At 39.0% G+C, this 27,573-nt stretch overlaps 1 protein-coding gene and 1 long non-coding RNA gene across 3 annotated transcripts in view; both read right to left on the reverse strand.

Annotated features, from left to right (window-relative positions):
• lonrf2 (LON peptidase N-terminal domain and ring finger 2) overlaps window positions 1–27,573 on the reverse strand; it is a 169,208-nt gene that overhangs the window by 128,447 nt on the left and 13,188 nt on the right. The gene's annotated exons all lie outside the window — the stretch shown is intronic.
• Window positions 6,064–10,854, reverse strand: LOC309495660. The gene is made up of 3 exons (XR_014204768.1): window positions 10,718–10,854; window positions 6,670–10,184; window positions 6,064–6,630 (listed from the first exon to the last, which is right to left on the reverse strand). It is a non-coding gene; the product is annotated as an uncharacterized lncRNA (long non-coding RNA).

Here is a 27,573-nt window from a genome sequence, read left to right on the forward strand (position 1 = left end):
CTGACATGCTCTGACATTTGTGCTTTTTTCAGTTATTTATAAACATGTTAATGGCAAAGGTGTAAATTCACTCTATATAGCACAAACAGGCCTACCATAATATGCGAGCAACATGTATGTAGATGTTTGTATTTTTAAGAGAATAATGTTTATGCGTGGTTATTTAAAAAAATAAAAATGAAAGTTGCTGAAATAAGACCACAAAACTCATACAAAATATGTGCCCACAAGACTTTTGACTAATGGATGTTTTCTCTTGGAGTTCTAGCTTCAAAATTATGTGAAAATAGTCTTGCTTTATCGTTCACAAAAAAAAAATACATTGATTTAAATGGTGTAAAACAGGTTTTGCTTGGAAAGCCAATATGCGAGGGGGAGGAGTAGTTTACACCTTAGATTACCCAGTCCCACCCACTCTGCATAATGACTCTGCATAATTAGCCATTCATTCAGGTGTGACACTGACTGAGCCACAATGCAAGGACAAAATAGCCTATATATTTAGAAGAAGACTTATATTGACCATTTAAGATTTTGCTTACATCTATCTTGTAAATATGTTTTGCTATTTTATTAAAAAGGTTACAATTACAACAATAATTACAATTTCAGCAATATTTCTGCAAAAAAAGTACTCTTTCTTTGTAAAAAAAAAAAAAAAAGATTATAGGCCTACATTTTATCATATGTATTCATTAGTTTGAATATAGCCAACATTGGAACATCTTAGTCTATGACTTTATTTTTGACAAAATAGTATTTTATATATATGAGCAGAAAAGCTTATTTGATGTGACAGTATATTCTACAGTAAAAACTGTACCCAAATCTAGTCAACAAAATGTTGTCTTTCATACTTCGCCTGACTGTAACGCAGTAACTGTAACTGTAAAAGCAGTTTATTCTTTCACACACAGACGCGCGATTCATATTTAGGCTAAACAGTCTTTACAAATATGTACCCTTCATTCATCTCACAGAAACGCTATTCATATTATAGAAACGCGATTCATCTTTTTGTTTACATAAGCCTACAACGTTATTCCATAACGTTATTCCACATTAACACTTGAGAAAGGATAACTTAGCCTACCTCACTCCTCAGCGGGATCTGCTCCTCATATCAGCACGGAAAATTTTCTCCATAAGGTAGGCTATATTATGCCTCTTTGTTTACAGCTGATGTGGGGGCGTTTCACAGACTGAAATGGTTCTCAGAATTTGCGTTTGAATAGCACGCGCTCTCCGGGGCGTGGTCAAATTACTTTTGAATGGCTCCTAATGAGCTCGACTGGAGTCGCTCTCTTTTTATACAGATTACAGAAGCTGATAATATTTGTTTTTTATATAAATTACTTCATTTAAAAGCTGCGATCTCAAGCTTTATGCCCGTGGGTCTGTTTGCCTGTTTGACAGAATTTTCGCGGAGTTATAGATAATTTTCGAACGCGTTTCAAATGGGAGTTTACTGACAGAGAGAAGGCAGAAATAGCATCATGTTAGTTTTTCTTTATTTGTCAAAAAGCAAAACACTTTATTTGTATTGTGAGTATACAGAAAAAAAATAGAAACTGAACAGGATCGATTGATGTATTACACGAAAATGAAAGATCAAAATTAACAGAGCATTTTGTGTTTATTTTTCATTGCTAAAAAAAATAACGAGCAAAACGCGCGGGCGCGTTTTTGGTCCCCAGAGGGTTAAGACACACTTTCTTAAACACTGATGAGTAACAGACAAAAAATCGTTTAACTTTTAGGAGGCAAAATATTTTTTAGTAATCTGTACGAGTCAGCATCGTCAACTTCATCTTTGCAGCCGACACTGACACAGAAAACACTTGTTTATTAACCCTCTGGAGTCTGAGCGTTTTTTTGGGCCCTGGGGGTGTTCTGACATGCTCTGACATTTGTGCTTTTTTCAGTTGCTTATAAACATATTAATGGCAAAGGTGTAAATTCACTCTATATAGCACAAACAGGACTACAATAATATGTGAGCCACATGTATGTACATGTTTTCCTTTTTGAGAGAATAATGTTTATGCGTGGTTATCGAAAAAACTAAAAATTAAAGTTTTTGAAATAAGGCCACAAAACACATACTAAATATGTGGCAATAAGACTTTTGACTATTGGATGTCGTCGCCTATAGTTTTTTCTTCAAAATTATGTGAAAATAGTCTTGCTTTATCGTTCACATAAAACCATACATTGATTTAAATTGATGTAAAACAGGTTTTGCTTGGAAAGCCAATATGCGAGGGGGCGTGAACGAGGAGTGGTTTACACCTTAGAATACACCCACTCTGCATAATGATGAGCCATTCACTCAGGTGTGACACTGACTGAGCCACAATGCAAGGACAAAAGATATATTTAGAAGAAGACTTATATTGACCATTTAAGATTTTGCTTACATCTATCTTGAAAATATGTTTTGCTATTTTATTAAAACGGTTACAATTAGGCTACAACAATAATTACAATTTCAACAATATTTCAAGTGTATGTAGATGTTTGTATTTTTAAGAGAATAATGTTTATGCGTGGTTATTTAAAAAAATAAAAATGAAAGTTGCTGAAATAAGACCACAAAACTCATACAAAATATGTGCCCACAAGACTTTTGACTAATGGATGTTTTCTCTTGGAGTTCTAGCTTCAAAATTATGTGAAAATAGTCTTGCTTTATCGTTCACAAAAAAAAAATACATTGATTTAAATGGTGTAAAACAGGTTTTGCTTGGAAAGCCAATATGCGAGGGGGAGGAGTAGTTTACACCTTAGATTACCCAGTCCCACCCACTCTGCATAATGACTCTGCATAATTAGCCATTCATTCAGGTGTGACACTGACTGAGCCACAATGCAAGGACAAAATAGCCTATATATTTAGAAGAAGACTTATATTGACCATTTAAGATTTTGCTTACATCTATCTTGTAAATATGTTTTGCTATTTTATTAAAAAGGTTACAATTACAACAATAATTACAATTTCAGCAATATTTCTGCAAAAAAAGTACTCTTTCTTTGTAAAAAAAAAAAAAAAAGATTATAGGCCTACATTTTATCATATGTATTCATTAGTTTGAATATAGCCAACATTGGAACATCTTAGTCTATGACTTTATTTTTGACAAAATAGAATTTTATATATATGAGCAGAAAAGCTTATTTGATGTGACAGTATATTCTACAGTAAAAACTGTACCCAAATCTAGTCAACAAAATGTTGTCTTTCATACTTCGCCTGACTGTAACGCAGTAACTGTAACTGTAAAAGCAGTTTATTCTTTCACACACAGACGCGCGATTCATATTTAGGCTAAACAGTCTTTACAAATATGTACCCTTCATTCATCTCACAGAAACGCTATTCATATTATAGAAACGCGATTCATCTTTTTGTTTACATAAGCCTACAACGTTATTCCATAACGTTATTCCACATTAACACTTGAGAAAGGATAACTTAGCCTACCTCACTCCTCAGCGGGATCTGCTCCTCATATCAGCACGGAAAATTTTCTCCATAAGGTAGGCTATATTATGCCTCTTTGTTTACAGCTGATGTGGGGGCGTTTCACAGACTGAAATGGTTCTCAGAATTTGCGTTTGAATAGCACGCGCTCTCCGGGGCGTGGTCAAATTACTTTTGAATGGCTCCTAATGAGCTCGACTGGAGTCGCTCTCTTTTTATACAGATTACAGAAGCTGATAATATTTGTTTTTTATATAAATTACTTCATTTAAAAGCTGCGATCTCAAGCTTTATGCCCGTGGGTCTGTTTGCCTGTTTGACTGAATTTTCGCGGAGTTATAGATAATTTTCGAACGCGTTTCAAATGGGAGTTTACTGACAGAGAGAAGGCAGAAATAGCATCATGTTAGTTTTTCTTTATTTGTCAAAAAGCAAAACACTTTATTTGTATTGTGAGTATACAGAAAAAAAATAGAAACTGAACAGGATCGATTGATGTATTACACGAAAATGAAAGATCAAAATTAACAGAGCATTTTGTGTTTATTTTTCATTGCTAAAAAAAAAAACGAGCAAAACGCGCGGGCGCGTTTTTGGTCCCCAGAGGGTTAAGACACACTTTCTTAAACACTGATGAGTAACAGACAAAAAATCGTTTAACTTTTAGGAGGCAAAATATTTTTTAGTAATCTGTACGAGTCAGCATCGTCAACTTCATCTTTGCAGCCGACACTGACACAGAAAACACTTGTTTATTAACCCTCTGGAGTCTGAGCGTTTTTTTGGGCCCTGGGGGTGTTCTGACATGCTCTGACATTTGTGCTTTTTTCAGTTGCTTATAAACATATTAATGGCAAAGGTGTAAATTCACTCTATATAGCACAAACAGGACTACAATAATATGTGAGCCACATGTATGTACATGTTTTCCTTTTTGAGAGAATAATGTTTATGCGTGGTTATCGAAAAAACTAAAAATTAAAGTTTTTGAAATAAGGCCACAAAACACATACTAAATATGTGGCAATAAGACTTTTGACTATTGGATGTCGTCGCCTATAGTTTTTTCTTCAAAATTATGTGAAAATAGTCTTGCTTTATCGTTCACATAAAACCATACATTGATTTAAATTGATGTAAAACAGGTTTTGCTTGGAAAGCCAATATGCGAGGGGGCGTGAACGAGGAGTGGTTTACACCTTAGAATACACCCACTCTGCATAATGATGAGCCATTCACTCAGGTGTGACACTGACTGAGCCACAATGCAAGGACAAAAGATATATTTAGAAGAAGACTTATATTGACCATTTAAGATTTTGCTTACATCTATCTTGAAAATATGTTTTGCTATTTTATTAAAACGGTTACAATTAGGCTACAACAATAATTACAATTTCAACAATATTTCAAGTGTACTCTTTCTTTGTAAAAAAAATGATTATAGGCCTACATTTTATCTATGTATTCATTAGTTTGAATATAACCAACATTGGAACAGCTAACATCTTAGTTGATGACTTTATTTTTGAAAAAAATAGTATTTTATATATAGAAATTGCTAAACAAAAGCTTATTTGATGTGGCAGTATATTCTACAGTAAAAACTGTACCCAAATCTAGTCAACAAAATGTTGTCTTTCATATTTCGTCTGACTGTAACGTTGTTTTCATGAAATATTAGGGCATATTGTTAATTTGCAGTTTAATACGTTGCTTATACAAATAGCCTACATTTTATTTCAACATTCAGTCGATGTTTACTTATCTCAGTATAGCAATGCAGTTTGCTAAAACATCATCATTCATTCACACACGCGATTTAAATTTAAACTGTCTTTGCCAGCTGTGGTAAACAGCGCGCATCTCTGCTGTTTATTCATTCATAAACAGAAACCCACGTGAAGAAATTCACGTGAGAAGGAAAAAACTTACTCAGCTCGCTCCTCGATATACCCGCACTTCTGAGGGACATTTTCCATTAGTATTATTCCTCACAGCGCTGCAAGACGGTGTAAACAAGTAATGATCTAAATAAACTTGTGTGTTTTCTCGAGCTGATGGGGGCGTTCACAGGATTGCCTCAGCCATTTGCGTTTGAATAGCGCGCGCTCTCCGTGGGTGGAGTCACATTACATCTGAATTAGCTGTAATTAGGTCGACTGGAATCGCTCTCTTTTAATACAGATTTCACAAGATGAGAATATTTGTTTTTTATATAAATTACTTCATTTAAAAGAAGAGAATTCAAGCTTCATGCCTGTGTGTCTGTATGTCTGTTTGACTGAGTATTCGCTGAGTTATTGTTCATTTTCGGACGCGTTTCAGAATGGACTTCACTGGCAGAGAGAAGGCAGAACTCGCTTCGTGTTTATTTTTCTTTATTTGGCAAAAAGCACAACACTTTGTTTTTATTGTGAGTATACACAAAAATAATACACATTTAACAGAATCGGTTGATGTATGAAACTCCTATGGAAAATCAAAGTCAACAGAGTATTTATGAGTTTCTTTTACACTAATAAAAAAAAAGCGAGCTGGTATCGCCGGCGATACCGTAGACCTCAGGGGGTTAATAAACAATTGAAATGTCTCCTTGCTATATTTGACATATTCATAATCATTACTTTTGCCAGTTCTTTGTGACCGCTTTTAGGTGCGTTATTGCATGTGTAAGAATTGAGAAATTAGAAAATGCCGGACAGTCTGGTTGAAGACAGAACCTTGCTGGAAATTACCATTTGAACTCACCATTTGAGACAAAAGTCTCACCTCAGAATAGGGATGGCGAAAACTAAAAAAAATTTTGACTTTCTCATTGACTTTCTCTAATGAGACCACCGAGCCTCATTAGCCGGTTGAAACCGGTTAACCGATTAGTTTAAAATATGATAAGCTATTTGAAATAACAGCCATTTCGAGCCGCGCCTGCAATTTCGCAACTCTGTCGCATCTCTCTGCCTCCCGCTCACACACAAACTGCCACTCACGTCACTTTTTTAAAATCCCCTACAGCGCGAAACATGAGTCCCGCAAACGCGGCACCGAGGAGCTTGTATGTAATCGGAGGACAAATAATCTCTTTTAATAATCTGTTACACAGAACTTTATTATATTAAATATTAATCAAAAATGATTCACACCTTCACAAAATCCAAACATTAATCAAAAATGATTCACACCTTCACAAAATCCAAACATTCAGTGTAAGAGTAAAAAAATGACATAACATAGTAGGCTAAGTTTATTTGATTCACAGTTTATTTAGAGTTTTGACCTCGACAACCCAACTGCATTTACCGCAAACAGTCTAAACTAAAATATTGTTTTGGTTGAATCGGTTCAAAGGAGTCATTAGTTCGCGAATTGGACGTGTCATTAGCGAACTTGTACAACGCGTGTGATTATCCCGGCAGTTAGGACATCGCACAAGATTTGTCAACACAGAAAACATTTCATCATTGGATAGGTTTTGTTTTGTTTATTGAAAGTGTTTTTTATGTCAGCTGAATATGCGGAACGCTTTTCAGAGAAGATAAGGCAACGTAAAAAAAGTTTTTTTTTTTTTTTTTTGTTTTTTTTTTTTTTTTTGCACAACACCCAGCAGTAGCCCAATTCAGGAAAAAAAAATACCCGAATGCTCCACGTGAAACTTCGGTCTTCCGATCTTTTACCATCGCGTCAATTCTTAATTGATTTTAATTAATATGCGCGAGGGAGCGAGTGAGAGCAAGACAGTTTGAAGACGGTGAGAGTGCGCGCGCGCGACCGGGCATCTCTCTCTGCTCGTTCTGTCAGTAATATACATCACTCCGTAATATACGTCATGTACATCACTCACCGATCAAATAAGGCTTTGGCGAGACACAAAATTGCTCGTGAGAGAGACGCGTGAGTGAGGAGGAGGGAGAGCAGGGAAAGGAAATGCAGCAGAATGAAACGCTGCGTGTTTTAAATTGCATAAAAAAAATTTTTATAACGGAACGCAATATGTGGCTGCCGGTGTTGATTCTGTGGCGCATCGCCACGAATGAGTCTGTGTGGGAAACACTGGAGGGATTTGTTCACTTCACACAAGAAGATCTTGGAATGAGATGGCTAACTGTAGTAGCGTTTAGTCTACTGTCTATAATAGCCTAATTTAGAGATCACTTTTTTTTTTTAACCGACTAACGACAACTTTGTTCGGTTATGTTGATACGGTCAACCATCAGTCAAACGGTCATCGGTTAACATCCCTACCTCAGAATACATCTCTCTTCCCTCTTCCTCCACCCTCTCTCTCTCATGCTAAAATCACCTGAGATTTACACACAATCTATATGGTTTAAATGTTAACAATTATCATCCAGTTTTATAAATGTTTGGTATCATTTGAAATGTCTCAGTGCGACTGGTAAAAATGTCTAATTTCCAAATAAGTAAAACAAAAGGAAATAAGGTTTTTAAGAGTTTAGAGATAACCAGCACACAAAGGAAGGTGGTATCCTGGCAAATGATCTCATATCCCCAAAAGGTGTAACCTCTGAATGCAAATTTCCATTGTTAGCACGTTTCCATGTGAAAGAGGTTCTGTCTAAATAATGGAATGCAGCAAAGGGCTCTGGGCCTTTCTGTATTTCAGATTAGCCCATGAGGCTGAGAGTAAGACTCTCAGCTTCATGTATAATGTTGGGTTCGTATATGTATAACTCTCAGACTCTCAGCTTCATGTATAATGTTGGGTTCGCATCTCTTCTCTTTATTCCAGAGCATTTGATGTTTTGTATCGATTATCTTTGAATTGATTATGAAATTGGCATGATACATTTACCTGACATAATAAATTGTTACATTTGATTATTCTAACTGTCAGATGAAATAACGAGAGAATACATATTCAAATGTATTGCATTTAATCAAAAAATACTTTGCCACGAGAAAAGACAGTAACACGTAGCCTAAAGACCTTCCGTGCTGGTCGGATGCCAGACTTTGGGCCGATCGAGCGCGACCTTACACATGTTACATGAACGCGTCACCACCGCTCAATAGTTAATATTGTTCTTTGGGGTTCAGAATACAGGTTTTGTATATTGTAAAACAGGTTTTGTTTTGTATGCCAAAACATTGTTTACATGTTTTGTAAACAATATTTGTATTGTTTCGTATATTATAAAACAGGTTTTGTTTTGTATAGGTTTTGAGATTTGTATCGAATCGTGGGTCAAAAATCGTGATACGAACTGAATCGTGGGTTTGGTGTATCGTTACAGCCCTAATAATCATACACTGTTCATTCATTGGCCAGAGGAGAACTGGCCCCCTGACTGAGCCTGGGTTCTCCCAAGGTTTTTTTCTCCATTCTGATGGAACCTGATGGAGTTTTGGTTCCTTGCCACTGTCGCCTTTGGCTTGCTTAGTTGGGGACATTTAATTTAATATTCAACAATATTATTGATTTGCCTCCATTGATACCATTATATGAGAACTGAACTGAGCTGGACAATGACTAGTGGTCGACCGATATATCGCCAAGTCCCGCTTCCAACACATCGGCCAATCAAAAAAACTGATCGGCCGATGCTGATATTTAAAAAAAAGCCAAATATCGGCAGATCAGGTTTTTTTGTTGTTTTTTTTTAACTTTTTTTTAAGTAGAATTTTTACATTTTTACAACAACAGGTGACATCATACAGTGAACAAAATAAACACAGTACAGTGGGATCGGAATGTCCCCTACCCACCTACAAACCAACCCAACACAGGCCCAAAAACGAGGACAAACACACAAACCCATGCCTACCAAAAGACATTCATCAAAACAAACACACAACTTACAAACTAAAACAGTAAAAAGGGTACACAAAGTAAGTAGAGATGGGCAGGGAAGAAGGCAAAAGGAGAAAGAGACTAAATAAACGGGGTGGAGGTTAAAAAAAAAGAAAAAAAAAGATAGAAAAAAAAAAGACATACTGACATGGAGGGGTTCAATCCTCCAAATCAGGGGACAGGGTGAGGGAGTCAACCAGCCCCAGGAAAGGGTTCCATGTCCCAAGGAATGTTGAGGAAGAACCTTTCAAAGAAGATCTGAGCTTCTCCGGCCTCAGATTGTCAAGCACCTCTTTAATCCAACAGTCGTGCGTAGGGGGGCGGGAGAGCTTCCAATTGAACAGAATCAGTCTTCGAGCTAGCAAAGATGTAAATGCCAGGGCCCGCCTCAGCGCAACAGGGAGGTCAGTGTCTGGGGAAATGCCAAAAATGGCTGACAAAGGGTTGGGAGGGATAGTGTGCCCATAGGCTCTACTCATGGTGTCAAAAAAATTCATCCAAAAAGTTGTCAATTTAGGGCAAGACCAAAACATATGAGTATGGTTGGCAGGGGACTGATTGCACCTATTATAGGTGTCCCGGACAGTGGGGTATATTTTAGAAAGTTTTGCATTTGTGTAATGAACTTTATGAAGGATCTTGCATTTGATTAGTCCATGACGAGCACATATGGAGGAAGAGTGGACCATAGCCCCAGTGGTCCCACTGTTCGTCCGTAATAGTCATGTTCAGGTCGCCCTCCCACACAGCTTTTGAAAGGGCACCAGGGTACGATTCTAGTGACTCGTACAGTACAGAAACACATTTTCTACGGTTGGGGTCTGTCGCCAGGAGAGAGTCAGTCAGTGTTTCGGGGGGACGGTTTGGAAAGTGGGGGAACGTCGTCTTAGGCTATGTTCACACTTAGCGTCTTTTTTCAAACTGCCAGCGTCTGTTCTACATTATAACCCTATGGAATAAACCGTTTTTTCAAAAAAGTCCTGAGCGCTTTTTTAGACGCCACCGCCGGCGTCTTTTTCTGCAGCTCAGAGCGTCTTTTTAAGTTGAAAAAAGTTCAACTTTTCTGAAAAGAACGCCCTACGTCAAGCGCCTTTTTGACAGCTGACCAATGACAAGCGAGTAGCGAGACCTGTCGTTTCCATAACAACAAGAACAACTGTCTGTGCACCCACAAACGTCTTTGTGAACCGACATTCTCCTCCCCGGTAACTTCAAAAGCCAACGCAAGAGCCAACTTTCTCTTTCTTGACATTTTTTGCATCACACAGCACTAGGCTACTGTTGCAGCTGTTGTTATAGAAACAAAAGACGCGCTCTGCTGCTATTTGTAACCGAACGCTGCCAGTGTTTTTTTTTTGCAAAAAAAACGCCGTTGTCAACTTTTTCTTGTCAAAAAAGACGCTAAGTGTGAACATAGCCTTAAAGTCTCTAATCTGAAAAAAGCGGAAGAGGTGTGATTTTGGCAAATTGTAAAGAGAAGAGAGCTCTGTAAAGGAAGTAAATATACCATCCTTGTATAGGTCCTTTACGCAGATGATGCCGTTACTGTGCCAGGCCCTGAATGCCAAATCTGACCTCGAGGGAGTAAAGACATGGTTTTGGAGCAATGGTGTCAAGACAGAGGGACCCTGTAAACCCTGTAAATTTTTGACAAAACATAATTATATATATATATTTTATGTTTTGTCAAAAATAAAGTCATCAACTAAGATGTTATTTTAAAGGAACACTCCGACTTTTTGAGACTTTAGCTTATTCACATTATCCCCCAGAGTTAGATAAGTCCATACATACCTTTTTCATTTCTGTGCTATTTGACGCACCCACCGCTAGCCTAGCTTAGCACAAAGACTGGATGTAAATGGATAGTGTTAGCATAGTAATCCCAATAAGTGACAAAATAATTCAAACATTTTCCTATTTACATGTTGTGATCTGTATAGTCACAGCGTGTACAAAAAACAAGGCTATATGAGACAGAGACCATTTTTAATCGTATAAATACTGGGAACTATATTCTCACTCGGCGTAGGAGCACAGCTAGCGTTACTTGGGCGGAGTGGCTACTTGGGCGGAGTGATCAGCGCAGCACACGAGACGCCCTGTTCTGTTGATGGTTCCGTAAACAAAACAAACGTGACTAACTCGCTAGACGTGACTCATGATCATGGCTGACTTTGAGGAATTGTCAGACTCAGAGGAATTTTACTGTGTATCAAACCAAGATCCCGAACCATATAGGTTTGAGCCAGAATACACAGACGAGGAGTTACAAACTTTGGAAGCTGTAAGACAAGATGTCGAACAGATTGATGTCGAAGGGAGAATCAGAACGAACACGGACTGGTGGTGTAAATGTGGAACATGCCAACCTATGCCCACAGAAACCGAGTGTCTTTGTTGTAATGAATGGGACCGGGTATTGCCATCAATGTCAAGGGCTGATGACAATCAAAATATTTGCGTCACTTCCACGGAAGATTTCTCTGCCCTAATAACTTACACCCGGCAGTTGTCGTTTTTTTTTCCCAATGTGACAAGATCAACTGGAAGAAACGCCCCATGCCGAGTGAACCTAATGGTCAGCTGTCCACCAAGTAAGTGATTTTGTTATAATGATCATTCATAGTTCAATGAAATTGTAGTATTGCCATTGCATACAGTGTGTCTCGTGTGGGCGTCTCGTGTGCTGCGCTGATCACTCCGCCCAAGTAGCCACTCCGCCCAAGTAACGCTAGCTGTGCTCCTACGCCGAGTAAGAATATAGTTCCCAGTATTTATACGATTAAAAATGGTCTCTGTCTCATATAGCCTTGTTTTTTGTACACGCTGTGACTATACAGATCACAACATGTAAATAGGAAAATGTTTGAATTATTTTGTCACTTATTGGGATTACTATGCTAACACTATCCATTTACATCCAGTCTTTGTGCTAAGCTAGGCTAGCGGTGGGTGCGTCAAATAACACTTACAGAACGCACAGAAATGAAAAAGGTATGTATAGACTTATCTAACTCTGGGGGATAATGTGAATAAGCTAAAGTCTCAAAAAGTCGGAGTGTTCCTTTAATGTTTGTTCCAATGTAGGCTATATTCAAACTAATGAATCCTTAACTTTGAAATACGTATGATAAAATGCATACTTTAGTTTTTACAAAGAAAGATTACACTGGTAATATTGTTAAAATTTAAATGGTTAAAATAGCAAAAAATATACATACAAAGATAGAACAAAATATAAGCCTTCTCTTTAAATTATTTTTATTGTGCTTTATTAGTGACATTTGGGTAGAGAATATATGGTAACACTTTATAATAACTGCACGCTATTAATCATTAGTTAAGCATTAGTAAACAGTTAATTCATCATTTATAAAGCATTAATATACATTAATAAGCAGTTTATAAATACAGTTATAAATGCTGTATTCTTGATTTATAAGCATGTCTATAATGTGTTTAATAATTGTATTTTCTTAATTTATTAATGATCACTTTATCATTTTTAAATGAAGTATTGCATTATTTACAAACCGGTTATTTAGGAGTTGTCAGTGGCTAATAAGATCACTTAGAAAGTGTAAGTAAATGTAGTAGATTCAGGTAGTTGTAAAGCATTTAGTAGTGGTCAGTTAACTATGTTTGTGAGCTAATCTAAAGTGAGGACTAGTTATGCTTTGTAAAGCATTTATAAAGGAGATTTAAAGACTCAGTTTTCTTCTAAACAGAAAAAGTAAACAAATACAACACAGCGATACAGAACATAAAAATATGAACAGCCTTTAAATCTTCTTTATAAACGCTTTACAAAGCATAACTAGTCCTCACTTTAGATTAGCTCACAAACATAGTGAACTGACCACTACTAAATGCTTTATAACTACCCGAATTAACCCTGAATTACAGTAGAAATACATGTTAATAAACCATTTATTAACACACTAAGTAACTATTACTATATGTCTGAATAATAATATGTATTTAAACAGTTTATTAATAATTTACTTACACTTTCTAAGTGATCTTATGAACCACTGGCAACTCCTAAATAACCGGTTTGTAAATAATGAAATACTTCATTTAGAAATGATAAATTGATCATTAATTAAGTATGAAAACACAATTATTAAACACATTATAGATATGCTTATAAATTAAGAATACTGCATTTATAACTGTATTTATAAACTGCTTGTTAATGTCTATTAATGCTTTATAAATGATGAATTAACTGTTTACTAATGCTTAACTAATGATTAGTTGATGAACTAATGATGCCAGCGTGCATTTATTATAAAGTGTTACCGAATAGATTCCAAAACTTACTGAAAATACAGTATGAGAACAATTAACTGCACAATTACTAGAAATGTTTACCTTGGATATTATACAATTTGCAAACACAATTTGTGAAAAAAACCACAACTGTGTTTCCAACTGTGAACCAATTTTATATTTTATATATATTTATTTTGTCCTTGCATTCTTTCTTGTGGCTCAGTGACACACCTGAATGAAAGGCTAATTATGGGTGTGAACTTCTCAGGTGTGAACCACTCAATATTCATGATGGTATTTGATTGTTTACACCCACTTGCATATTGCCTTTCCAAACAAAAAGTGTCTTACAAAATTTAAATCAATGTATTGTTTTATGTGAATGATTAGGCAGGATGATTTTCACATCATTTAAGAAAAAAACTCTAGGCGACAAAATGCATTATTCAGAAGTCTTGTGGAAACATATTTAGTATGCGTTTTCTGGCCTTTTTTCAGAAACTTTCATTTTTAGTTTTTTCAATAACCATGCATAAACATTATTCTCTCAAAAATACAAACATGTACATACATGTTGCTCACATATTATGGTAGCCCTGTTTGTGCTAAATAGAGTGTAATTACACCTTTGCCATTAATATGTTTATAAGCAAATGAAAAAAGCACAAATGTCAGGGCATGTCAAAACCTCTCAAGGACCCCAAAAACACCTTAGACCCCAAAGGATTATATGACGATAACGAGCATGGGAGCTGCTTAACCAGAGAGTTAAGCGCTAGGAGCTCACTTTTCTGGTAGTTGAGCTTACTTTTCTGGTAGTTGAGCTTATAGACGGAATACGCACCGAACCGTTCCAGAATGTTTAAAATCACAGGAAGTGAGGCAACAGGGTTAGAGATGCACAGGAGCAGGTCGTCCACATACAGTGAAACTTTATGAGTTATGCCAGCGAGATTGGTCTGTAGCTGCCGCAGAGCAGGGGATCTTTCCCCTTCTTAGGAATTAAGGAAATGGTGGCTTTCGATAAGGTATCCGGAAGACGACGCTGACGAAAAGCCGCGTTGAACATATCTCTTAGAACTGGTGCGAGGAGAGCGGAAAAGGTTTTATAATACTCCACAGTGAAGCCATCCTGCCCCGGAGATTTACCGCTCTGTAGGGAGTTAATGGCTTCCTGAACCTCAGCAGTGGTTATCAGGCCACCCAATTCGTTAGCTGATACAGCGTCTACTTGGGGGAAAGTCATATCATTAAGCATACCGTCTGCAATGGGAAGGCAGACAGAGGAATACAGGTCAGCATAAAATTCGGCAAACATTTTAATAATGGTGGTAGGATCAGTGTGGATCTCGCCTGAGTTGGCTCTAATGGCAGGAATAAGCCGTGAGGTTGCCTCGGCTCTGGCCTGATGAGCCAAAAGTTTCCCAGCTTTATAAGTCTACCGATTGGGACACCTCGACTCTTTAAATTAGATACGAAAGAGATAAGCTGTCCTCTAATATATGCTTTCGAAGCCTCCCATAATACGCCTCTGTTTGTATCCGGCAAATCATTCAGTTCGAGAAAAAAAAAAAAAAAAAAAAAAAAAAAAAGAGCGATTTGGGAGTGTAGAAATTGCTTATAGAGTTCCTCCGCCAGTAGAGAAGAGTAGGGCTGGACCCGAATATTCGTTCAGTGGGTTGGTTTTCGATTCGAAAATTTGACATTCGAATATTCTTTTTTTTTCGTTTTTTGCACACCTGGCATCCCCCTCGAAACGGTTCTCATTCGCGCTTGAATATGTTCAACACTATAAAATCTGACGAAATACAATACTCTTTTTTACAATTATCTTATATAGCCTAGCCATTTTTAATAGGATGGACAGTTGAAGGAACCCAACCTCGTTATACTTAATAAATATATTTGCTTCTTCTTGGCCTACTAAAGTGTTCCTGCAACGGGAGTAGGGATGCAATGATTAACCGATTTCACTATTAACCGCGCTTTAATTCGTCACGGTTAATTAATCGTAAAGGCTCCGCAACACCGCGTTTCTGTTTCACGGAACGGAAATGTTGCATCTTGCGCAAAATGAAAACAAATTCATTATAAGAGCTTATAAGAGACACGGAGGCGGAGCTCATAGGCCATTACGCACGCACGCTGGATTAACAATGGCAGAGGCACCTAGCAGCGAAACTCTGTTTCCTCCAAAGAAGCGCCTGAAGTCGGCAGTTTGGGATTATTTTGGGTACACAAAGAATGACCAGGGCGTAATTGAAGATGACGGATCACCTATTTGCAAAACGTGCTGTAAAAAGGTTGCTGCTAAAGGATCGAATACATCAAATTTGATGCAGCACCTGCGGGATCACCACCCAGCTTTGCACGCTCAAGTAAAGGTAATACATTCCGTGGCAAATGTATTAAAGTTAAATTCCGTGGCAAATTACTTAAAGGGGGGGTGAAACACTCAGTTTCAGTCAATCTCATGTTAATCTTGAGCACCTATAGAGTAGTATTGCACCCTTCATATCTCCAAAAAGTCTTTAGTTTTATTATATATATAAAAGAAAGATAGGCAGTTCCGAGTCTTTCCGGAAAAAAACGAGTGGCTGGAGGCTGTGCTTACGCGCCGATAGCTAACAGCACACAGACATTTGAAGCAGTTTTACTCACGTTTCCAACGCACGACCGTTAACCTTTATCGTTGGGACTGCTCCATCCTTAAGCGATCTGCAAATCCGGCGTCGAACTGGCCTTGTTTATAAAACAATCATCGTCGAAATGCACTAGCAGCGAGCACAGCGCTTTGATGGTTTCGCTCTCTCGCTCACTCTGGTCTACTACGGGTGCGCGCGCGCCCTCCCGAGAGAAGTGCCCTTAGGACCCAAAGTTTTGAAGTCAAAAGCCAGCTAGAGTTTTTTAGTTTTCACTTTGGTGTTTCTACTCGGGTCCAAAAAGAAAAAAAAATACACACAATGAAAATACAAAACAATTTTGTAATATAGTTGATCAAAAGAGCCTTTCAGGCAGAGGTCCAGCAGCCTTTGACTACATTTGTTTTCTTTAAATGGAAATTCTTAGCTAATATGTAGCTTATATTTAATTCCAAATAGACAAAGGCTATTTTTATTTAGATTGTTATTTATTTTCAGTGTTAAAGTATTACTTATGTTTTAGTCAAAAATCTTTTTTTCACTTTTCTTTAATTCCAAAGAGAGAAATGGACTTTTGTTTGTTTGTATTATTATTTTGTGGTGTATTATTTGGTTGCTGAGCAGCAATAAATAACACTTTAAAATATAAGGAGTTTTCGTGTGATTTTATAAACTAATAGTGTTGTGAAATTAATGAATGCAAAATAATCGTGATAACCGTGAAACCGTGATTATTCCTCAGACTATAATCGTACCAACAAAATCTATAATCGTTGCATCCCTAAACGGGAGTATTCTCTGGCTAGAGCGCAGAACAGCGGAGTTTGTATGGACAGAAGCGCATGCCTGAGCTTGTATTTTGGGTTATGCTTTGACATTGTGGAAAACAGAATGTGGCGAGCACGACGAGGTCGAGGGCCGTGGGAGGACGGCGCGAGGCCGGTGGCGTGATTGATAATGAGCGACACGTGCGCGACGCACCGGTCTCGCATCTCTCACGGAGGAGCGGAAGCATAAAGGAGGAGCGACGACAGTGAAGAGCGAGAGAGGAACAGGCCTGTGTTTTATTTGATGTTCTGTGTTGCCAGCAGTCGTCCGTGAGGGGCTGCTGGCTTTTACTTTCGTTTTGTATTTGGTTTATTTTTGTCATTAAAATATATTGAATGTTCGCCGGTTCCCGCCTCCTTCTTCCCATAACTATTGAACCTCGTTACACTGGTGCCGAAACCCAGGAGGAAGGAGGAACGCGCTGTCAAAGAGCCCTCGCCGCTGTGGTGAATCCGCGGTGCCATCGTGGCGGGCAGTTTCCGTCGCCATGGACGCTCGAGGCGGTGCGCGGGAGGGAGTTGCCGGGGGGGACGGTCGAGCTCGCTGCTGGCCGTCTGGGTGCTGAGGGGCGGCTGCCGTCCGTGATGGAGCGGAGGAGTCGCCGCCGTTTGCCGTGGGCCGCAGCCTGCTGCCACCCGCCATGATGGGGAGGAGCAGGGAACGGGGGACTCTTGCCGACTGCCTGAACACTGAGGAGCCGTCGCCGTCCACCAGGCGGCGGAGGAGTGTCAAGCCGTCCACCGAGGGCTATCCAGCGCCACCGCCAGGCACTGCGGAGAAGATCGCCCAGCTGGTGTAGGGCCAGATGGCAGCGCGTTATGGGAACCGGACCAAGATTTTTTTTTTCTCTTTTTTTTCTCCTCTCTCCCCTCTCTCGTCTCTGTCGCTCCTCATGCTTCCGTCTCCTTTTCCCTCACCTCGTCTATCCATACCCCCAGCCCAGGTACCACAGCCGCCGTGATCGGTCCCCCCCCCGGGGAGGGGGGGGGGGGGGGGAGGGGGAGTAAGCGCAGTCTCGTGGGTGCCCCCCGGCCTGCGAGGGGCGATGGGGGTATGTGGCGAGCACGACGAGGTCGAGGGCCGTGGGAGGACGGCGCGAGGCCGGTGGCGTGATTGATAATGAGCGACACGTGCGCGACGCACCGGTCTCGCATCTCTCACGGAGGAGCGGAAGCATAAAGGAGGAGCGACGACAGTGAAGAGCGAGAGAGGAACAGGCCTGTTTTATTTGATGTTCTGTGTTGCCAGCAGTCGTCCGTGAGGGGCTGCTGGCTTTTACTTTCGTTTTGTATTTGGTTTATTTTTGTCATTAAAATATATTGAATGTTCGCCGGTTCCCGCCTCCTTCTTCCCATAACTATTGAACCTCGTTACACAGAATAATAGAAACAAAATGTATTAGCCTTAGCTCGCGTTGTTCTGTAGTTTATTAAAAGTTTATTCATTCTGAATGTGTGCGTCTCGCGTGTCTATCTATATTGCACCAAATGCGACACTGCACTCCCTTGTGAAGTCGATTGGATGAACGGTTCTCGAAATAATCAAAATGCAAACGGACAGACAGACACAGAGATTCCTGCCTTTATTAGAGAGAAGAATATGTTCAGCCCCCTCTCTCCGAAGCTTCGAATATTTGATGTTCATTACTACCGAAGCTTCGAAGCTCAAAAAATGGTATTCGGACCAGCCCTAGAGAGTAGTTTAACCCCTTCAGGTAGTGGAGGTTTGAGTAAGCGCGGAAGTATAGGTCAGGGGAAGTTGGTGCGTGATCCGATATTACGATACTGTGGTAGTCACTGGATTTAATCATAGAAAGCAGTCTATCGTCTAGGAGGAAGAAATCTATGCGCGTGTAGGTATGATGCATGTGAAAAAAAAAAGAGAATGTCTTGGTTGTGGGAGACGTGTGTCTTCATAGGTCTGTGAGGCCAAGTCGTTTGACGAAGTCATGCAGAGTTTTGGCTGATTTGCTTAAAGAGTACGGTTTGTTCGACGATCTGTCCAGTATGGGATCTTGGACCAGATTAAAATCCCCGCCCACAACTATATGATGATTTTCGATGTTTGGTAGAGATGTGAAAAATGTGGATATGAATGCGCAGTCATCCCAGTTAGGCCGTAAACGCTGGCCAAAATGATGGGTGTATTTTGCAATTTTCCAGCGACGACAACAAAACGACCGTTGAGGTCTGACACCACTTTTCCTGGATCGAACATGACGTTTTTACGAACCACAATGGCGGAGCCCCTGGCCCTACCGTTAAATCTGGAGTGAAAAACATGGTCAACCCAGCCCCTCTTTAGCCGTGTAACCTCCCTGTTGCGCAAATGCAGGGCTCGCAAAATTTCTAAATCGCTGGTAGCCCTCCGGGCAGGCACTCTTCAGATTTTGGTAGCCCGAAATGAATTTTACTAGCCCAGATAAAAAGACAATTTTCAATGTAGAAAATTGGTTAGGAGTCAAAACAATGAATCACAAAACAAAATATCAAAAAATATGCATCTGGTTCTAACTGAACTGAAATGTGTGTGACAAGTATGGAACATGAATCAGTCATGTCTGTGGCTCAGCCCCCAATGAGGGTGTGATACTTTAAAAAAAAAAAAGTAACACTTTAGTTTGAATAAACCTTTATTGCCCCGAGGGGAATTTGTTTTGCACTCATGGGAGCCACATTAAACATCAACACAGCCAACATGATATAGCAATAAGACAAGAAACAGAACATGTACAACAACAACAACAATAATAATACAACAAAGGCATGAAATCATCAGTTCAACAGCTTAAAAGAACCAATAAATAAATAAATATTCAATATTCAATAATACGCATTTAAAATATGTCTATGTGCCTATGGATGATCTATTTAGTAATTGAATGCTCCTCGGCAAAAATGATGTAATATATCGTTTAGTTTTTGTTCGGGGCATTCTAAATCTACGTCCAGAGGGGAGAATAGGAGAATACTCCTATTTAGGGTCTAATACTCACTCATACTCAGTCAGGGTGGTTCGGGGGCACCCCCGAGAAAATTTTGATTTCTCTGATCTACATATGTGCATTTTAAGATGTTTTGAAGGCCAAAAAAAATGGATAACAATAGCTTTAAAACCATGTAAGTGGGCAGCTGATTATTTTTCTCTCCTCATCAGCGTCACACTCCTATTCTCTTTGTCTTCCCCTCCTAAAGCTGAGCTTTGACTGATATAGGCTTTTCATTTTTGTCTGTCAGTGAAGTAAACAAAGGGTCATCTGATAGGTTGATTTATGAATTATTTTCTCAGACGCATTAATTTACTGAAAGCTACTAGGAAAGCTAGGTAGCCTAAGTTTATTAAATTCATTCACAGTATGTACACATTCATTATTGATCTTATTCCTAATACAGGGCCGTAGACAGGGCTTTATAATCAAAGAGGTCCTACATTTAAGGTTATTAGTGGGTTAAATTTTTTTTTTTTTTTTTTTGATATGTCCATTTCAAGACATTTTAAGGCCAAAAAAGGATAAGAAATAGCTTTAAAACAACGTCAGTGGGCAGTAGATTATTTGTCAATACCTGCTCTCACTTATCCATCACTCTTTCTTTTTCTCTCAGTCTCCTCATCTTGCCCTGTCTCTTCCCCTCCTAAAGCTGAACTTAATTTACTGAAGGCTACAAATTGTATATTAATTCTCAACATGTACACATTCATTATTAATCTTGTGCCCAACATGAAAACGGCTTTGTTAATGCTCTGTTAATGTCCCCTCACAATGACAGCAAACTAATTATTAGTCACGTTACATAGGCCTATTTTCAGTTCAAAATGGCGAAATTCGACAAAAGTATATTCGTTTGTCTGATCATTTTTGTCATTCGTTTCACATTTATGACCTAAAAAAAAACGGTCAAATATGAAATGTTTAGCTACTTACATCTTATCTCGCACTTGACCGTAAACTCAAGCGAGTCGCTCTCTGCTCAAATTCGCGCTCAGAAGCTTCTGTGTATATAAAGCCTGCCTACTTTGATTTGATTGGTCATCTCAAATATTCTGACATTGACAGACCAATGAGACTCAGATGAACACACAAACACACACACCCTGTCCTCTGTTTCTGACGTGTGCTCTGCTCGGCGCTGCTGCGGATTGAAGATGAAGAACGCGCTGAATCTGATTATAACAAGACTGAAGCGAACAGTATTTCAGATAGCCCGTCGGGCAGGCCGGTTATGCATTTTGGTAGCCCGAATGGAAAACAATATAGCCCCGGGACATCGGGCAGGCGATTTTGCGAGCCCTGAAATGGGTCTCCTGAATAAAGAACACATCACCTTTAAGCTGTTGCAAGTGGGCCATAAACTTATCGCTATTAGTGGGGCCACCCACCCCCTCAAATTTCATGAGATGAATCTAATAATGTTATTCGTGCTCGACATACCTTATTGACATTCCTTGAGTAGGCGAAGCAAGGGTCGGGACCGGGGGTGTGGGAGAGGGGGAGCTGGGAGCTTCGATAATTGAAGGGGGGCACGTGAAGAAGAAGAAAAAAAAAGGGGGGGGGGGGGGGGGGCACAGATAGCACCACCACGCACACACATTCACACACAGAAACCTCTGGCCTGAAAACCCCCCGATAACAAACAATATTCTAAGTGTCCATTGCACAGCGCTGTGTCTCTTACACTTCCGCATGACTTCCTATTGTCCCCAACTCCCACAAACAGCCAAATAGTCCAATGTCAGAACAGTACCAGAACAAACAGGCAAACTTTTTGGCTGCATAGCGGATTCAAGATGCAGTGTTAGAAGTTCCAGCCTCGTTGCTGAGAAGAGGATGTGTGATAACAAAAAGGGTGCCTGCGTTGTCACAATAGCTTTGATCAAGGGGGACACAACTCAAATGTTAATCAAACAGCATCTTTCTCCAGTGTCCATCAACAAGGCTTAACAAAAATGATAACATCAACCATAAAAATCAAACACTAACATTGAGAGTGAAAAAAGTAATAGGCTGCGAAGGGATGTAGCGTGTGCACACACACACCACACATACACCCACGCACGCACGCACGCACACGCACGCACAACAGGGATGGAAATTAACTTTTTTGTCCACAGGCCGCTGTGGCTGGTGGATTTAAAAATCTACCAGCCACTCAATGTTTTTACCAGCCACTTTCTTGTTTTTAACCTACAATGTGTAACTGCATGTGAAAATTAATACTACAAGATCTACAATACTTAAGCAGTTTATTTAATCTCAAGTCTCAATTAAATACTGACATTTTCTCTTTCGTTCTTATACACACACCAGGCAAGGCATTATGGGTGCGTTAGTAGGCCCACCCACTTCACTTTTCAACAGGCCCACCCAAAACTTGTCTTAAAAAAAAAAAAAAAAAACACGTTCAATATATTCAAATTTTGTCAAGAACTATAAAAAAATTGTCAATAAGATCATAATTTGTGCTAAAATAGTCTAAATGTTTAGTTTTAAAAAATTTAAAAAGCTGGTTATGTCTATCTTGATGTTTCTGCGCAAATTCAGCAGACGGGTTTGTTCCGATCAGAGCTCGTGAGTGGAGAGCGCATTTATAAAAATATGTGGAATAGGGCTGCCTCCGACTTAAAAAAAAATTCTAGTCGACTAGTTGTTGTTCATTTAAGCCATTCGTGGACAAATCGCCCCTGTATATTATTTTAATTATGCCTAAATAGGCTATAGCCTACAGGATGCGCGTTTACGTAATATAGCCGCACTCAAGGAGATGGTCCTCACTGCAGAACATGAAATCCACGGGGAGGAGTCGGATCTAGATCCAACTCCTCCCACCTTACATATACCTAAACCTACCCATCTCCACCCCCTGATCCCTAAACCCACCCCTAAACCTACCCCTAAACCTACCAATCTCCACCCCTTTATCTGGATCCAACTCCGCCCCCCGGATCTCGTGTTCTGCATTGAGGTGCTACTGCACTCAAGCGCACGACCACACGCATAAAGCTTGCCACAAAGAACCTGTAACGACAATGACTATGACATGCGGTCACATGCTGTTCAGAGACAACGAGTTTGTTCATGGCGCCTCCAAGTCTGCTTGAACGGTCAAAATTGCATCTTTGTGGCTCCCCCGAGGGACATTTGAGTCACATAAGGAAACCCTGTTTTGGAGAATCCCCTCTAAAACCCCCATTTCAGCATGGACTCCCTGTGACTTTTATAGACTCGTGACATTCCAGAACACACACACACATACACACACACACACACACACACACACACATCCTTTTGTGTTTAACTTTTAAGTATGTAACTCAGGCTTGTATCTGAACTTCCTGTATGCATGTGTGATTAATGTTGTTTTGATCATATAGTTATGATCTTCGAGTGTTTGGCTCTGAAAGGTATTTTTAAAGAAGGTTCCTCAATAGTGGTTTTGTAACCCTACCTCAGACCATAAAACTTTACGACCCAGGAAAGCAGACATTCCCAGCAGTCACGTCCCAAACACACCACACACAGACCCACAGATTTTCCCTTTGACTTACCATAGGACATTACCAAAATGTTGATATATTTCTGAGGTGCCTTTTGTTATGACCATGTCATATTGGGGTGTCTACGATTTTGTCATGTGGTAATCAAGACTTTAAATGTGTGTAATTCTGCATATCTCCTGTATCTTTGCATTGCTACAACCTTCATGTGATGCGTTTGATGTCTTTGTAATTCTCTTAATCTAACGGAGTTGAATTCCGATAGCAGAATTCAGTGATGCGCATTGTTTTATAAGTTCATATGTCTGGAGAAAATCCTCTCAAGTTAACCCTCTGGGGACCAAGCTGTTTTTTGGGCCCTTGAGATGTTCTGACATGCTCTGACATTTGTGCTTTTTTCAGTTATTTATAAACATGTTAATGGCAAAGGTGTAAATTCACTCTATATAGCACAAACAGGCCTACCATAATATGCGAGCAACATGTATGTAGATGTTTGTATTTTTAAGAGAATAATGTTTATGCGTGGTTATTTAAAAAAATAAAAATGAGTTGCTGAAATAAGACCACAAAACTCATACAAAATATGTGCCCACAAGACTTTTGACTAATGGATGTTTTCTCTTGGAGTTCTAGCTTCAAAATTATGTGAAAATAGTCTTGCTTTATCGTTCACAAAAAAAAAATACATTGATTTAAATGGTGTAAAACAGGTTTTGCTTGGAAAGCCAATATGCGAGGGGGAGGAGTAGTTTACACCTTAGATTACCCAGTCCCACCCACTCTGCATAATGACTCTGCATAATTAGCCATTCATTCAGGTGTGACACTGACTGAGCCACAATGCAAGGACAAAATAGCCTATATATTTAGAAGAAGACTTATATTGACCATTTAAGATTTTGCTTACATCTATCTTGTAAATATGTTTTGCTATTTTATTAAAAAGGTTACAATTACAACAATAATTACAATTTCAGCAATATTTCTGCAAAAAAAGTACTCTTTCTTTGTAAAAAAAAAAAAAAAAAGATTATAGGCCTACATTTTATCATATGTATTCATTAGTTTGAATATAGCCAACATTGGAACATCTTAGTCTATGACTTTATTTTTGACAAAATAGTATTTTATATATATGAGCAGAAAAGCTTATTTGATGTGACAGTATATTCTACAGTAAAAACTGTACCCAAATCTAGTCAACAAAATGTTGTCTTTCATACTTCGCCTGACTGTAACGCAGTAACTGTAACTGTAAAAGCAGTTTATTCTTTCACACACAGACGCGCGATTCATATTTAGGCTAAACAGTCTTTACAAATATGTACCCTTCATTCATCTCACAGAAACGCTATTCATATTATAGAAACGCGATTCATCTTTTTGTTTACATAAGCCTACAACGTTATTCCATAACGTTATTCCACATTAACACTTGAGAAAGGATAACTTAGCCTACCTCACTCCTCAGCGGGATCTGCTCCTCATATCAGCACGGAAAATTTTCTCCATAAGGTAGGCTATATTATGCCTCTTTGTTTACAGCTGATGTGGGGGCGTTTCATAGACTGAAATGGTTCTCAGAATTTGCGTTTGAATAGCACGCGCTCTCCGGGGCGTGGTCAAATTACTTTTGAATGGCTCCTAATGAGCTCGACTGGAGTCGCTCTCTTTTTATACAGATTACAGAAGCTGATAATATTTGTTTTTTATATAAATTACTTCATTTAAAAGCTGCGATCTCAAGCTTTATGCCCGTGGGTCTGTTTGCCTGTTTGACTGAATTTTCGCGGAGTTATAGATAATTTTCGAACGCGTTTCAAATGGGAGTTTACTGACAGAGAGAAGGCAGAAATAGCATCATGTTAGTTTTTCTTTATTTGTCAAAAAGCAAAACACTTTATTTGTATTGTGAGTATACAGAAAAAAAATAGAAACTGAACAGGATCGATTGATGTATTACACGAAAATGAAAGATCAAAATTAACAGAGCATTTTGTGTTTATTTTTCATTGCTAAAAAAAAAAACTAGCAAAACGCGCGGGCGCGTTTTTGGTCCCCAGAGGGTTAAAGTCAATCATGACTCATTCGAGTGGGCGTGTCTAACCGGACAAAGGAATCTTCCCGCTCGAAAATTCTCGACAGCTGATTCGTCCTACACGAAGGAGGGGACGGCACATGGGACACTGATAAAAGTCCAAACCTTCAGTTTCCTCGCTCTCTTATCTCTTCCAGCTCTCATCCAACTTCTCTTGACCCTCTTCCTCGGCGCAGCGCTTCTCCAAAGGAACATCTGGAGGAGGCCCTGGCCTTCTCCATCGAGCGAGCACATGTTCGAGTCGTAGCTGCGTCCCTTGCAACTAAGATTTCCAGCCTCTCCCATCCCGGGAGACGAATCTGAACTTTCTCGGTAACGTTAAATTCAAGTGAGCCTTTACATCGTCTTGCTAAACGACCCAGAAGACGAAGCTAGACGCAAACCAGCCGGACACGCGCACGCGCGCCCCCTCTTCTGCACCACACTGAAAGAGCACAGAATCTTGCACGTAACGTAACTCTCTCTAAACGCTGATTTCAGGTGTCCAGGTCTTAGGTCTGTGAACTAAGTTACCCTCTATCTTCTCTCTATATCTGTCTTTCTTTCATTTCATTTTCATTCTGATCACGCTATGTTTATGTTTTTGTTCGGTTAAATGTTTGTTTGTTTGTTTGCATTTTTACGTACGTTTATGTTTGTAGTTTATATAATCTCTAGTGTGTGCCATTTTATTAATAAACCCATTTATACTTTTAATTGTCTCTGTGTTTGAAAAACCACCTTATAAAAGTCAATGAAACTAAAAAGATCTAAGCTACAAGCTCGATATTGACTACCTTGAGTAGTTTTAATTCATAAACTCAGAAAGTTTGATATTCGTGGCCAGAAGATAAAACTTTCTTGGAGTTTGAAAAGGGATACCCCCTTCTTAACTGTAATGATCAGACAGTTACAGAACAAGGGAATCTCGATAATTGATCAAATAAATGTACATGCGACTTATGAATTATGACCATGGGTCATAATTATTAATATTCCCAAAATTCCCTATATTCTTGAGCTAATTCACATTTACCCCGAGTCGTTATTGTTACAAACCGGTAAAAGTAATGAAAATGAATGTGTCTAAAATAGCAAGGAGACATTTAATTATTTATTAATAAACTGGTGTTTTGCGGATTCGCCATGAACGCCAGAGAGAAATGCACATTTCATATGGATTTCACAATCAGAGAGCCTATTTCTTTTGGTTTTGAATATTTTCGTTTAAAAGTAGACATTTCAAGCTTTCTGTATATAGCCTATATTTCTCAACTCTGTGAGGCACAAGCTGAGTTTCTGCGCCCTCCAGTTCACATGCAATGCAAGTGATCATGCCCGCGCCTTATTACATTGTCTGCTATATATTTTCTTCTTATTTATTAAATAGCCTACAGGCAATTCGTTGATAAAACATTGATCAAAATTAAGATACAATTTATACAAAACGAAAATCTTTTAAAAAGAGCCTTTCTACAAAACAAATCTCAATGAAGTGGTCAAAATCATGTCTTGCATGTCATGTCTCCAGACATATTTGCGCATCTCATGATGTATCATATCTTTCTCGGCGAACAGCGCCGTTGCTGGGAGGGCGCCAGTGCCTCTGCCTCGCGAGTGGATGATAGCCCTGAAGACGCCTAGCAATGGTATACCTTTAGTGGTAGTATAGGTACCTTTAGTTAAAGTTATACCTCAAGAGTCTTCGTAGCGCACTAAGAGACAACGGTATGATGCGTAATGGAGATTCCAAAGCGCTCTTCTTTGGTCAGAACCATGGAGAGCGATCGCGGATAGGTCCGTCCTATGCACCGACACTTTTTACAATGCAACAAAATATTTAAAGAGCATCAAGCTATTAAAATCTATATTTTATTTTATATTTTAATCTGTTATTTTTTCAGTCATTTTTATTAGGTTAAACAGTGATTGAATAACGGTTTTAATTTAA

The sequence above is a fragment of the Leuciscus leuciscus genome, assembly GCF_965113295.1.
Source record: "Leuciscus leuciscus genome assembly, chromosome: 3".
In the NCBI taxonomy this organism is placed as follows: domain Eukaryota; kingdom Metazoa; phylum Chordata; class Actinopteri; order Cypriniformes; family Leuciscidae; genus Leuciscus; species Leuciscus leuciscus.